Here is a 15,137-nt window from a genome sequence, read left to right as displayed (position 1 = left end):
CTCAGAGGAATAAAGTGGAAATTTATTGGAGTGCCTTCAAAGGCCACACCGGGATGGCTCCATGATGGAAGCAAAAGAGATCTCACATTTTTATAAGTTTTAGTCCATTTGCATACAGGAGTTAAGTGTCCAGTTAACAGCTTCAAATGATGAAGTTTCATCCTCCTTGCTTGTTTGTCCTCCCATTTTCACCTTGTTCATGCTTTGGGCCCGAAGTCTGAAGAGATTGTCCTTGAGTTTCCAGCTAGAACAGGATTGCTTTGTCTCCACCATCCCGTGAAAAGTGACATTTCATAGAAAGCTAAAGCTGCACACCAACACAGAACAGAAGAACTCAAAACCCAAGGTATCACACTGACAGGGCTCCTGCCCTTCAGCGTCGCCTCAGGAGGTGGGAGAAGCTCCAAGGACCACCACAAATTATGAATGAGCAGCTGGGGAAGAGCAGCTCCTGCAGCTTCCACACCTCCCAGAGTTCCCCAAGCTCCTAGAACTTCCACAGCTTCCAGAGCTTCCACAGCTTCCAGAACTCCCAGAGCTCCCACAGCTCCCACAGCTTCCAGAGCTACCAGAGCTTAAAGAACTCACAGAGCTTCCAGAGCTCCCACAGCTTCCAGAGCTCCCAGAGGTCCCACAGCTCCCAGAGCTCCCAGAGCTTCCAGAGCTTCCACAGCTCCCAGATCTCCCACAGCTCCCACAGCTCCCACAGCTTCCAGAGCTTCCACACTTCCCGGAGTTCCCACAGCTCCCACACCTTCCAGAGCTCCCAGATCTCCCACAGCTTCCACACCTTCCAGAGCTTCCAGAGCTCCCAGAGCTTCCACAGCTCCCACAGCTCCCAGAGCTTCCAGAGGTCCCACAGGTCCCAGAACTCCCACAGCTCCCACACCTTCCACATCTCCCATCGCTCCCAGATCTCCCAGAGCTCCCAGAGCTCCCCGCCTCTCCACGCGGCAGGAACAGCACGGCCACCTTACGGCCGAGAGATCCCTTGAAACCCAAATAACCCCGCAGTTCTCTGCCTTGCCACACTCCATAACATCAGCAGCGCCTAAGCCAGCAGGACAGCAGCTAAAAATACCCTGCTGCAGCTGCTGGCAGCTCCTGACGGGAGGGCAGAGTCCTCCGTGTGCCCCTGCCAGCGCTGCAGCCTCGGGGCACGGCCCCACGTCCACAGCAGGGCCCACGCCACCTTCTCCATCGCCCTGGCACCACCCACCCTGGGCTTCCCTGGCCCAGCTCCGTGGCCGTGCTCCCGGTGCCAATCTGCTCTGCAGCCACATCACAGGCTGGAATTGGCAATTTCTGACACAGATGTCAGCGATGGGAAATGCAGACCTGGGTAACTTTGTGTTTTCCAGGGCTGTTTCCTGTCACCCTGATTCTTAAAATTTTCCAAAGCCTTCTGAGTTTACGTTCTGTTAGAAAACTTTCCCACACAATTTCTGTAAACAACATATTGTTTACATTCTTTTATGGGGATGAAGGAACTTAATATACTAGTAGTTTGTCCAATGTCTTTGGAGAGGTGGCCCATTCACTCTCCAATCCAATGTCACCTTTGGGAAAGTATAAAAGTCAGAGAATAAACCTTCTTTCTTTACCTTACAAATAGCAAGTAGCTCGTGTCGTGCTTTCACGTGTCCTATAACAACAGTTTCCCAACCTAGAACCTCTTCCCAAAGCTCACTGGCACATTTGGGGTACAGTAGCATAAAGAGGGGCTTGGGAAGAAAAGCAACTGTATTCATGTAGAGTTCATGTTCCCTGCTGTCCTTCTGTGCTCACTCCCATTTTCTGCAAGAATGAACAGAGAACCAAAACAAAATGCATTTGCTAGGCTTTTTTTCTGCTGCATAAAGGGATGTTTTCATAGAATCCCAGGCTGGTTTGGGTTGGAACAGACCTTGAACCTCATCCATTCCCACCCCTGCTATGGGCAGGGACACCTTCCACCATCCCAGGTTGCTCCAACCTGGCCTTGGATGCTTCCAGGGATGGGGCAGCCACTGCTTCTCTCTGCCAGGACCTTACCACCCTCATGGAGAAGGATTTCTTCCCAATATCCCATCTAACCCTACTGTTTTTCAGTTCAAAGCCATTCCCCATTTTCCTGCCCTATATTAAAAAATCCTATTAAAAACCTACCCTATTAAAAAAAAAAAATCCCTCTCCAGCTTCTTGTAGCCCTTCTAGGTACTGAAAGGCCCCAAGAAGATAATCTCAGAGGCTTCTTTTCTTGCCTTTTTTTCATCCATGTGGGATTTTCTCTCTTTCCTCACTGCTGTTTCTCTGTAGGGAGGGGTAGCCTGGTCCAGCTGCCCCTGAGCTGGGACTCTCTGCATTCACAGCACCCACTCAATCCTTGCCAGCAGGGTGTGCCCAGACTATGTGCCCTGAGCAGTGAAATCTTCTTTATTCAGGACAATCTCAGCCTGGGAATGACTTTAACTCAGTGAGGAAACATCCCAAACTTCTCCAAAGCTAAACCTGGGCAGGGCTGGCCAGGCAGGCCCCGCTCCCTTATGAGCTGACTGCACCCACAGGAGAAATTAAAGCTCAGTGTTGGTTTTTGATTGAAGGTAAGCAAGCAGTGAAATGATGCTGCTTGCCTTGCCTAAATGCTGCCAGCAATAGGACACTTGGAGCAATATCCTGCTTTTCTTCATGGCTTTTTGTCCTCTAAAATCAGGCTGACACCCCAACCACATTCCCATGGCACGGTGACTTTTTAAAGTCCATCCAGCTGTGGATGGAGCTGAAGATGTTCCAGTTGCCTGGAAAACCACTCCTTGGGATCACTGGAATGCATCCCACACCTCTGCCTTTGGATACACCACCAGCATCTTCTCTGGGAGAGAATCCTGCCAGGAGGAGCCTGCAGGAATCAAATCCTGCTCCTTGCACAGGGATAAATCCAGTGTGAAGTCACTCGTGGGCCAACCACAACCAGGCGTGCCCCAGAAGAGTAACTGTGGGTCACAGCCAGGACGTGTGAGCAGCTCATCCCTCAGCTGAGGACACCAAGATTAAACCCATCAGGATATTACCAGCAGGTGGAAGAATTGGCTGAGTAGAAATAAAGGAGCTACAATCAACAGAGATGGGGTTACTCAAGGACTCAGAGCATTTATTTAGATTAAATATTTGCAAATTGGAATAGTTTTTGGCCTATTTTAAGAAAGAATGGATTCAATACTTACAGCAGGAGCACCAGGTAGGACCTTAAAAATCATCTTGTTCCAATACCCTGCCATGGAAATGTGGTTGTGGTATCAGCCTGATTTTAGAGGACAAAAAGCCACAAAGAAAAGCGGGATATTGCTCCAAGTGTCCTATTGCTGGCAGCATTTAGGCAAGGCAAGCAGCATCATTTCACTGCTTGCTTACCTTCAATCAAAAAGCAACACTGAGCTTTAATTTCTCCTGTGGGTGTAGTCAGCTCTTAAGTTAAAATCCAGGCTTTAATATCTTCTCCTCATAATTTAGGTCACGGGCAGGGAAGCAACACAGGGAAAAACAGAGAGAAAATTCAGACTTTGCAAGAGATGCTAAAAAACTGCAGCTCGTGCTCGGGGCTCCCAGGGCACGGACTGCAGGCACTCCTCTGCTCAGAAAGCCTTGGAGCCAAAAAAGAGAGGCTGAAATCCCTGCAGGATTTAAATCCCCAGTGCCAAGGCCTTTGCAGGGTCTGAGGTCAGCAGGGAATGTTCTGCTCATCCCTCAGGGAGAGCTGGAGGGGCTCCACTCCTGGGGAAGGGGCAGAAAGGGACACACGGGGACCTTAAAGGAACCATTGGGATCATCCAGCTGGAAAAATGGAAGCAAATGGAAAAATGGAAGCAAAAGGGGTTTAATGGCAGAGAAAAGTGTCTCAACAAAAGGCTGGAGAGCTGGGGTTGCTCACCTGGAGTGGAGAAGCTCCAGGGAGAGCTCAGAGCCCTTCCAGGGCCTGGAGGGGTTCCAGGAGAGCTGGAGAGGGACTGGGGACAAGGGATGGAGGGACAGGACACAGGGAATGGCTTTAAGCTGACAATGGGTAGATTTAGATGGGATTTTGGGAATTGGGAATTGTTCCCTGGGATGGAATTCCCAGAGCAGCTGTGGCTGCCCCTGGATCCCTGGCAGTGCCCAAGGCCAGGCTGGACACTGGGGCTGGAGCAGCTGGGACAGTGAAGGTAGATCTGGATGAGCTTTAAGGTCCCAAAAACCCAACCTAGTCTGGGTTTAATTCTGGGATTAAACAGCAAACTGCAGCTGCACTGGTCTGGGAGAATCCTCTGTTGTTTCTTTTTCTTTTTTTTTTTTTTTTTCTTCCCAGTCCTTCATTTCAAAAATCCAGACAAACCAAAGCCCTTCCCCTGTTGTCTCTGAGACAAATCCTGCAGTTCAGTGTCTCACTGAGGTCCTGTTCACCCCCAGAATTCTGAATTCCACCCCCCTGCTCAGTTTATGGTGCTCATTCTCATCAGAACATAATTACACTGCACAGGGCCATAAACTCCCCATTCTGGGGGATGGAAGCAGCTTTCTTCTCACGTTTATTAAATTGTGTTTATGCACATCCTTACTTATTTATACGGCATCTTCCTTATTAAACAGAACAGCAAAATATAATTGAGTCTTCCATTCCTAATGGTTTGTTTGGTTTTTTGTTTTGTTTCGTTTTTTATTGCCAACATATACGTGCATAAATTTCTGAGCATCCAGAAGTCATCTGAAGCTTTAGATGATCAGGGCAAGGCAGCCTTGGGGTTTTTGTTGGGTCACCATCAAGGGTTGTTGCATCCAGCTGACACCAAGCACTGCTAAAAACACACTCAGCTCCTTCAAGACTGCTCAAACAAAATTAAAATTCCAGGAAACTGCAGCCAATTGATTCCTATGATATATTTCAAGTGTAACTGCTTGGAATTTTTCTTTATTATTATTAATTTTTTAATATTTCAGCTCTGGTGGGATGTGATTTGAGGTTTTCAGAAAGCCAGTTGCTGGAGAAAATGTTAATAATGAATGGAGTGAAATTAATCCCATCACAGGTGAATGTGCATGGATTTCAGTTTAGGAGAACACAGGAGTTTATTTGTTCTGTTACCAACCAGTCCCTTTGGATTGGGAAGGAAAAAAAGGGGGGAAAGAAGAAAGGAAAGGAAAGGAAAGGAAAGAAGGAAAGGAAAGGAAAGGAAAGGAAAGGAAAGGAAAGGAAAGGAAAGGAAAGGAAAGGAAAGGAAAGGAAAGGAAAGGAAAGGAAAGGAAAGGAAAGGAAAGGAAAGGAAAGGAAAGGAAAGGAAAGGAAAGGAAAGGAAAGGAAAGGAAAGGAAAGGAAAGGAAAAAGGAAAGGAAAGAAAGGAAAGGGAAAGGAAGGGAAAAAGTGTAAAAGAAAGGAAAGGAGAAAAGGAAAAGGCTCATTTCAAACCCAATCACAGCTCCAAGGTATTATTACGGTGCAGCAATGCCAGGGATGCCACCAAACCGAATTAAATCCATTTTTCCATCTGTTTAGGCACTCCAAGCAAACCATCCAGCACTGCCAGAGCAGCTGCACTAAATTTGTCCCACAGCTGAAATCACTGCACCTGAACAGTCATAGCAGAGTCCTCAAATTCACTTCTCCCTTCTCTTTTCCCCTCCTGAAATCAAAAGCTCAAACACTCTGTGAGAGCTCCACACCACCAGCAGAGAGGATCTCACCACAGAGCTCCAGGAGAGGAGTTTCTCAGTGCAGAGGAGAAAATTACTGCGTCCCCAGGAGGCACAGATCCCATGTCAAGGGAAAAAAAAATAAAATTAAAACAAAATAGATCTGGACAGCAATTCTGTAGTTTCACCAGCAAATGTTTTGTGATGAAGCTGAGCAAGTAAGCAGAATGTCAAATACCCAGATAACAGTCTTGCACTTATTGTTGGACAATCCAAAGGTGTTTTGTTCTTATTTTTTTATAGTTAATTTTTTTTTTCTGCAAATAAATGCCCCTACACATTTTTTTAGGAGAGCAATGCACTGGAACATCATGGAATAGTGGAGAAGCAGCCTGTGTCCATCTCCAGGGAGCCAGGATTAGCAGGTCAAAGGACTTTCCAAGAAGAATTCTGGATAAAAACCCTAAAAAAAAAAAACCAACAGGTTTCCTTCACATCAACTGCTCCCCTCTCCTGTCCTGCTGCACAGAAAGATGAAAAATGTCTGGACTGAAAGATCCTTGGAAATAAAAGGGTGATTCTGCTGCCCTGGGGGATGCTGCTGGAAAACTCTGTGTGTGCTTTTGTCTGCCTTTGCCCCTGGAAAAATCCGTCAGCGCTTCAGGCTTTTGGGGCTTTCTGGGATTCTTTTATTCTGTGTTAAGTGGAAAACACAAATCGATATTTTTTTTTGTGCACATCCCAGTCCTGTGTCTTACCCCAAAAAAGGATTTAAATTTGGCAACCAGAGAGACCAAATGTGGACAAACACATGGGCTATGCATCTTACAGGTCATGGAGCAGATTTTCCTTCGTGGAATCACTGGGAGCTTAGGAATCTTTGGAAAAGCCTGGGACAATATCCAGTTGTAACTGAAGTGCCTCAATTACTTGGGATTAGAATCTCAAACAGGGTCTCTAATATACTAAATATTAGAATCTAATACTAGATATTATGATATTATAATATTGTTATAATATAATGTTATTATAATAATATTATAATAATTATAATATTATAATAATATAATAATTATAAAAACTAAATATTAGAATTTATTACTAAATAGAATCTCAAACAGGGTCTCTAATACTAAAAATTGTTATTTTTTCCTTAGCCTGTGTGATTTCTCCTGCACCCCAGGATTTATTTTGCAGTGGTTCACATCTCTTAGCAGGGCCCACATTTCTTTTCATGATTGGGATCATTGCAATGTTTTTATTTGGTTTGTGACATTTGCATCTCATTACGCAGAACTTCTCTGAGCCATTACAACTGTGTCTTATCCAACCCTGTCCTGGAGGAGCAGAGAGCTGGAAAAAACACTCCCACAAAGCCTTCAGCTCCTCACTTTTAATCATTTTGTGCTCAGACAAGCAATTCCAACTAATTCCTACACCAGGACTCCATTTGTCTGTCCTGACCATCCCCACCCATCCCTAATGCCCACAGAAATGGGCATGGATGGGTTTGGAGTCTGAGGTCACAGCTAGAAAAGTGGGAATTACAGGAATTACCTTGGAAAGAAGAGGTTTTCAGGCTCCTTTTCTTGTGGAACAATGAACACTTCTCTGTCCTTTTCTGGAGCTCAGGAGCCTGCAGGTGATGTTCAGCTGGATGCAGGGTCAGTTATGATGGAAAATTCCGGGATTTCAGCAACTGGACTCCTGTCAGATAATTGAAGAGAAATCATTACAAGGAGAAAGTCATTTAGCAAAAGCACTGACATAGAAAAATGTCCCCAGATGAAACCTTTGCCCCCAGCTGGGGTAAAGCATGTGGCATCCTTTAAAACATGGTGCTGGGATTTGCAGCAACTTGATTTCCATTTTCCAGGCACTTTATCATTATCAACAGCCCGAGCATGACACTAAAGGCACTAATTCCAACAAACCAGAGTGCAAAAAAATGGTGCAAAACAATACCCACAAAGATACATTTCAGAATAAAGTAACATTAACCCAGAAAGTGCTGGAAAATGAAGGCTTTTTTCTTTTCTTTCTGCTGGAGCTTTACAACTCTCCATTTTTCCCGACTGGAAAATTCTTTCCCAAAGCTCCCTATTTTTTTATTTTTTTTTTCAAAAGTAAAAACCCACTAGGAATGGCTCTGGCATGGAAAATCACAGAGTCAAATGCTCACAAGGGATTTGAAAGTTCGCCCCATTCCCACTCTGCCATGGCAGGGACACCTTCCCCTGTCCCAGGCTGCTCCAAGCTCCATCCAGCCTGGCCTTGGACACTTAAAATTAAATTTTGTGGGTTTTTTTTCATTCTGCTTTCCCTCTGCAATGAGCTGCAGGCCTTTGGAGCAGCTCTGTTCAAAAGCCCCGTGAGGTGGCACTTGGGGACATGGGGCAGTGATGGCAGTGCTGGGAATGGTTGGACTCAATAATTTCAGAAGCCTTTTCCAACCTGAATTATTCTGTGATTTTTTGATGCATTTGCTGCAACCCTGGGCCACTTTGGGCCCACTGAAGCTTCTTTAATGCCTCCCATTAGTTTCAGGGTGTGAAGAGTGAGGATTTTAGGGTGAGGTAATGAAATTTAATCATTAAAATGTTCTTCCCTTGCCTCTACCAGAGCTCTTCCAGCCACTGTTTTTCAAAAAAAAAAATATAAAATTGGAGGTTTGCAGTAGCAGAGCAGGTTCTGTCAGTCGAAGCATCTCCCAGGGCCGTGGCAGTGAAAACAGTGAAAAGAACAGCAAAAGTAAAATTAAAATAGTTCATAAGTACTTCAGGGTTTGATTTAAGGTGTTAAGCATTAGACTCAATCTTTGAGGTCTTTTCCAACCTTAAAGATTCAGAGGTTCTGCATGGGAAAGCAAAACTGGTATGAAAAACTTGGGACTTCTGTGGGTTTAAAACATCGGCACCGACATCATGGATCCAAATGTTTAATCTGTTTTACAGTAAGACATTTGTCCCTCCTGAAAAAGAAACTTACTCTGGGGGTGCAGCTTCAAATGGGACAAGGGCAGAGCTGCCAGAAAAAAAAATATTTAAAGTTCTGAGGGCAATTTTGTCTCTGAGCTGAGGCAAAATTTTGTCTCTGACCTGCCCAACAGGTCCCTGATTCCCGGAGCAAGGAGCCCAGAGACAAAAGTGGGACAAATGTGAAGCTCAGATTTCACTCCAGGAATTCCAGTAACTCTTGGAAATGGTGGTGGAGATACTCCAAAGTTGTCTTGGCAAGTGTCACAGCAGAAGCAGCTCTGAGGATCAGGATCCCTGGGTCAGGGATGGTGTGGCCAGCAGGAGCAGGGAGCTCGTTCTGCCCCTGTCCTTGGCACTGGTGAGAGTCCCACCTCGAGTGCTGTGCCCAGCTCTGCCCCTCAGCTTGGGAAGGACCTTGAGAACATCCAGAGGGGACAACGAGGCTGGAGAGGGGCTGGGAACACAAACCCTGTGAGGAACCCCTGAGGGAGCTGGGGGTGCTCAGCCTGGAGAAAAGGAGCTCAGGGCTGTGGCAGATACATCCTTCCCTCTCTCAGGATTTTCATAGAGGAGCACAGAGAGAAATGAAAGAGAAAACAATTTCTGTTTCTGCTCCTTGTTTTTCCCATGTGGAATGTGTTTGGAGAATTGTTACCCTGGGGTGATTTCTTGGTTGGATTCTGGTGAGGATTGTTTGAGCCTGATGGCCAATCCAATCCAACCCAATCCAATCCAATCCAATCCAATCCAATCCAATCTAATCTAATCCAACCCAACCCAACCCAACCCAATCCAACCCAATCCAATCCAATCCAATCCAATCCAATCCAATCCAATCCAATCCAATCCAATCCAATCCAACCCAATCCAATCCAATCCAACACAACCCAACCCAACCCAACCCAATCCAATCCGATCCAATCCAATCCAACCCACCTGGGGCTGGGCTCTCAGAGAGGGTCACAGGTTGTGAGTTGGTCAGATATGGGAGTTAGAAAAAGGTGATTTGTAGTTTTAGTATCTCCTTTAAATAGTATATTAATTTATTGTAGTATAGTTATAATAAAGAAATCATTCAGCCTTCTTAATTGAGTCAGACATCAGCATTTCTCCCACCAAGTTCACTGCATTTACAATACAGGGGTGACCCCACCACTCCCCACAGCTCCTGGAAGGTGGCTGTGCCCAGCTGGGCTTGGGCTCTTTCTCCAGGAACTGACAGAACCAGAGCACACAGCCTCAGCTGCACCAAGGGAAATACAGGTTGGATATTAAGAAAAAGTTTTTCACAGAAGGTGATAAAGTTCTGGAATGGCTGCCCAGGGAGGTGGTGGAGTCACCATCCCTGGGTGTGTTTAACAAAGCCTGGATGTGGCACTGGGTGCCAGGGTTGGGTTGAGGAGTTGGGGCTGGGTTGGACTGGATGAACTTGAGGGTCTCTTCCAGCTTTGTGATTCTGTGAATTCTGTGAAAACAATTCTTTGCACACCCCCACCACCCAAATTCTTCATTGATGATGCTGGGTTTTGTCTTTGTAAGCCTTAGGCCTGGATTCACAGAATTCCCAGAATGACCAGGTTGGAAGAGACCCTCAAGATCATCGAGTCCAACCCAACCCCAACCCCTCAACCCAACCCTGGCACCCAGTGCCACATCCAGGCTTTGTTAAACACACCCAGGGATGGTGACTCCACCACCTCCCTGGGCAGCCATTCCAAAACTTTATCACCTTGTCTGTGAAAAACTTTTTCTTAATATCCAACCTGTTGGGAAAACCTGTTTTTCGATGCATATTTACATTTGGAATTAAAAATTCCAGCCATTCTACGCTTGAGCTGGGTTTTTTCTTTCCTCCCTGTGCATCTGAAGAATTCAGAAGTGCTCTTACAAGCAGGGGGGATGAGAACACATTTAGTGCAGCTGCTGGGAGGCAGCATCTCAGTGAACTGAGAAGTGATTATGTTGTACCCCTGGGCAATGAGGCTGTCATCGAATTTCCAAACAAGATGTGAGAATCTAGGACAGTTCTGTTGTTGGGTCACAACGTTTGCTTGGCACTTCCCCTCCCTGTTTTCCAGTTAGGAATGAAATCCCAACATTTTCAGATCAAATGCTCCCCTGGCAGGGAAAAGATGCACAAAAAGCTGATTTGGGGAGGGGAGGCTGTGACAGCAGGATGGGTCAGACGCAGGGCAAACACAGCCAGAAGTGAGAAATTACGTGGGGGAAAATGAGAATTTGTGGCTTTTGCTGCAACCCTGACCTCAGCTAATTACTTGTTATACAGCAGCTGCAGCTCTGAATTGTTATAAAACAGCTGTAATTATTACTTGCTATAAAACATCTGAATTTCTGGCTCTGTTGCCCACCCAGACCCCATGGGAACATCCAGGTACTGATCCATAAAGTAATTTTGGATGCACAGGGAGGTTCCTCCAGAAGGAAATTTAAGTACCTGTTGCTGAACCATCCCCTGGAGAAACCCATACTGCCCTTCCCTATTTTTAATTTAGCTTTTTTTTTTCAAATAAATTAATAAATAATTGTTTTACAGACCCAAACAAATAAAATCAAAATACCTGCAAAGGTTTGATCATATTTTGGTGGCAAAGATGAAATCCTGAGGTCACCTCTGCGGCTGGGACTTGTTTTTCTGCCAAGCACAGAGCAGAGCTGCCTGTAGTTATCCAGAGGGACAGAATTCCATATTTCCAGGCTTCACAGATTCCAAGAGCAGTGAAATGGCCCCAGTGAACCTACACAAACCAGCTCTACCAATAATTAAATTGGCTCCCTAACGTGCTCAAGAAGGATGGCTGCCACCGAGTGCCACAGCCTCTGCCAAGTGCAATAAAATGGTTTTATGCAACACTTTGAGGCAGCTCCTCCTCCAAAACCTGTCCTGTGCACAAGGAACTCCCAAAGTCAGCAGGATTGGAGCCGATCCTACAGGAGAGGATATTTCCAAAGGTAATTGGTGCCTTTTTAACCCAGAACTGTCAAAGTGTGGTGAGAATAATGGAGCCTGACAAGGCTGAGGTTGAAGGAGAAATGGGACGATTGATCTGCTGCATTGGTGCTGCTTTGGCAGCATTGTAGCAAACAAATATTTCCCTAAATAAAGGAAAATGGTCAAAATTGTAATTCCTCATACAAAATTGACAGCTTTTCCCAGTCTAAAATTGAAGCCACAGCTTCATGCCAGGGTCCCTGAGCCCCCTGCCAGGGTCTGGAGCCAGCCAGGGGGATGTGCTGGGTTCTGACACATCCAGAATCCAGAAGTTAGTGAATAGGGATGCATTTTTCAGCTCTTTTTGCTACTTTTATTTCCTTGCCTTCCCAACTGCCCCTTTTTCACCCTTCCCAGCTGCAGGAGTCAGGGAATGCCAAGCACCCAGCCCATCCCTCAGCAGGCAACACGAGCACGTGCTGCACGCTGGTTTGCAGCAGCTCTGCTCTTGCCTGAAGGTGCCTTCCCCTGCTCCATCCTTTTGTTTTAAGGGAGAAGAGAAATGCAAGCACCACTCATTTCACAGCTCAGCTACAGGCAAATTATCTGAGAAAATAGGGGAGCACTTGGCTCCTCTCACTTTCATTTTTCTTGGAGTGAAAATCAAGTGTAATGGGCTCACTGATTTATGACTGCCAGCAGGATGGAGCACAGGGATACCTGCCCAAATTCCTGGCTGGATCACAAAACCCCTTCCATGTGGTTTGAGGTTCCCTCCAAACCTCTGCTCCTCAACTGCACCAACTTTTAAGAGGAAAAAAATTCCCTCCAGCCCCACATTTCCATTGGGAGAGAATGGGATTTTGTGCTGCCTGTGGCTCCTGAGTGGGTCCAAGCTGGGAGGTGCCATTCCCAAACTGGAGGAAGGCTCCAGGCTGTGAGCTCAGGGGCCTGTGGGGACGATGGGTGGCACAGCAGGGCAGTGCCAGGCACAGGCAGCTCATCCCTTGGAATCCCAAACAGAGCATCATGGAATGGTTTGGATGGGAAGGGACCTTAAAGCCCATCCAGTGCCACCCCTGCCACTGTTCCAGGTCCTCCAACCTGGCCTTGGGCACTGCCAGGGATCCAGGGGCAGCCACAGCTGCTCTGGGCACCTGTGTCAGGGCTGCCCACCCTGCCAGGGAACAATCCATGCCCAAAATCCCATCTAAATCTACCCACTGTCAGCTTAAGGCCATTCCCTGTGTCCTGTCCCTCATCCCTTGTCCCCATCCCTCTCCAGCTCTCCTGGAGCTCCTCCAGGCCCTGGAAGGGCTCTGAGCTCTCCCGGGAGCTGCTCCAGGTGAGCCCCCCCAGCTCTCCCAGAACAGGAGCTCCAGCCCTGTTCTTGCCATCAAGCCAACCCCAATTTCCCATTTTCCAGGGCTTTTGGGACCAGGCCTAACCTAAGACACGACTTCTGCTCCTGACCCTACACAAACACCACGGCCCAGGAAATCCCACACCAGAGAAAAGGAATTTCTCTTTCCAAAGTCACTTTTTGGGCACCGTATCCAGAGCCCACGGAGCAGCTGAGACCAGACCAACACTGATTTCTCTCCAGGAGCTTCTGATGGGAGGTTCAGAGGAGCTCTGCCTCTCCCCAGAGGATTTTGTGTTTAAACTTGTACTTCTATTCCCTGCTCAAATACTCCCACGGATCTCTGCACACCTCCACAGGGACCACAGAGTGAGGAAAGACATACACTTCTTTAAAAATCCCATTATTTCTCTTTTTTTATTTTCCTATTATTTCCCTATGTGGAGCAACTCAACAATAACTGCTTGGAAAAAAAAGCAACAACAAATCTATTTGCCAACTGTACAGAGTAATAAACTCTTGGAAGGAAGTTTATAGGCAGTAAACTGAATATTATTGACAACCAGATCTCAATAAAATGCAAAATAATATCTCATGACAGGCCTCCTGCAACACAAGTAAGTAATAAGTGCCTCATCTTTTGAAATAAGGTGTTTTACTTGTAATATTTTTCTTAATTTATAGTTGATTTCTTTTGGATTTTTTCTTGGTGATCTTTGGAGCTCATGCAATTAAACACAGGCAAACACATCTAATTTACAGAGAAACAATAATTACAGCTTAACCCAACTTCCTGCCCTCTGCAGTGCCTTCCCCTCTTGCTGCAAGAACACACTCCCCAAACCAGTGCTCATCCTGTTAAATTGGATGTTAATAAGTGGTTTAAGCTGCATAATTGATGCTGAGCTAAGGAAAGTTTTGCTTAGGCTGGAGCTGCTGGGATTGTTTTACCTCTCTGAGCGTTGCTCTGAACGGTGCCTGGGTCCTTCTTCACTCCCCCAGCTTCCTTCACATCCTGCTAAGGAATTCTTTTTGGAGTCCAGGAAGAATTTTTGGAGTCCAAGAAAGATTTTAGTTCATTTTCTGTGTTCTCCCCTGTCACAGCAGTGATCTGGCACCACTCGTGGGGAGGATGGAGAGAGGAAACTCATTTGAAATTGGGATTGCAGCACTGGGGAAATGCAAGCACAGCCATGGGAGAATGGAAGAAATTTGGGAAGAGCAGCCAGCAACAGGAGAATGCACCAAAAATGCCTTAAAAGGAGCCAGTGTCACATTTGGGTTTGGTTTTGCTTCCTCCTTCTAAGGACTCCCTGGAGTGTTGATGACAAGTATGTTCTGCTTCATCTCTCTCATCTCTTTTCTATTTCTTCTACGTCCCATTTACTGTGAAATAAAATCAGAACTGTGCACTCCAGCACGTGGTTTCCTGTGCAGATTAATTTGGGCAGATGAATCTCTCAATATTTGGATCCTAACATCATCCCAAGGGGGTCAGGACGTGTCCCCAGCACTGCAGTCCACAAACACCTTCCTTAGCAGGGAAATGAGTTATTTAATTCAGCCACTTCCCTTTGAAGTGCTTGAATACAATGCCACACACGTTGGAAATGAAAAATAAAAGTGTCACTCAACAGAGAAACACAATTTACAGTAATTATTCATGTCTGCAGAATATTTATGGAAAAAAAAAAAAAAAACAAGGGAAATTAAAAATCCCATAAATAGCCTCAGTGGAGAACAGCTGGAGAGACCCCATACAACAATCAAGTATTTATCCTGATCCCCACCTTTCTGCATGCCAAGAAGATGGCACTGCAAGCCTGAAACTCAGTTTAGAGCCATGGAAAGTCCAAAAGGAGAACGAGAGGAAATTGAAATGTCAGCACAGCCAGATCTCACGCTTCCAATTTCTGCTAAAAAACGAGGACAGAGGAAAACCCTGAATTTCAGTGCTCACCATCACTCGAGTGCTTGGTCTGTTTGCCACGGGAGAATCTCTACACATGCTCCAAATTTACTGATTTATCACAGGGCAAGGATGGAAACTGGAACAGCCTTACCTGGTTTGTGCAGGGATGCAGCCACAGCCTGGCCTCACACCACGCCACACTTCTGGCACAGGATGGACCCCAAAAATGCCCCAAGAAATGACAGGGAAGATGCTTAACATGAAGCAAGAAGGTGGAGACTCAACCAGTCAGTG

The sequence above is a fragment of the Lonchura striata genome, chromosome 7 (assembly GCF_046129695.1).
Source record: "Lonchura striata isolate bLonStr1 chromosome 7, bLonStr1.mat, whole genome shotgun sequence".
NCBI lineage: Eukaryota > Metazoa > Chordata > Aves > Passeriformes > Estrildidae > Lonchura > Lonchura striata.
Note: the sequence above shows the minus strand (reverse complement) of the source record.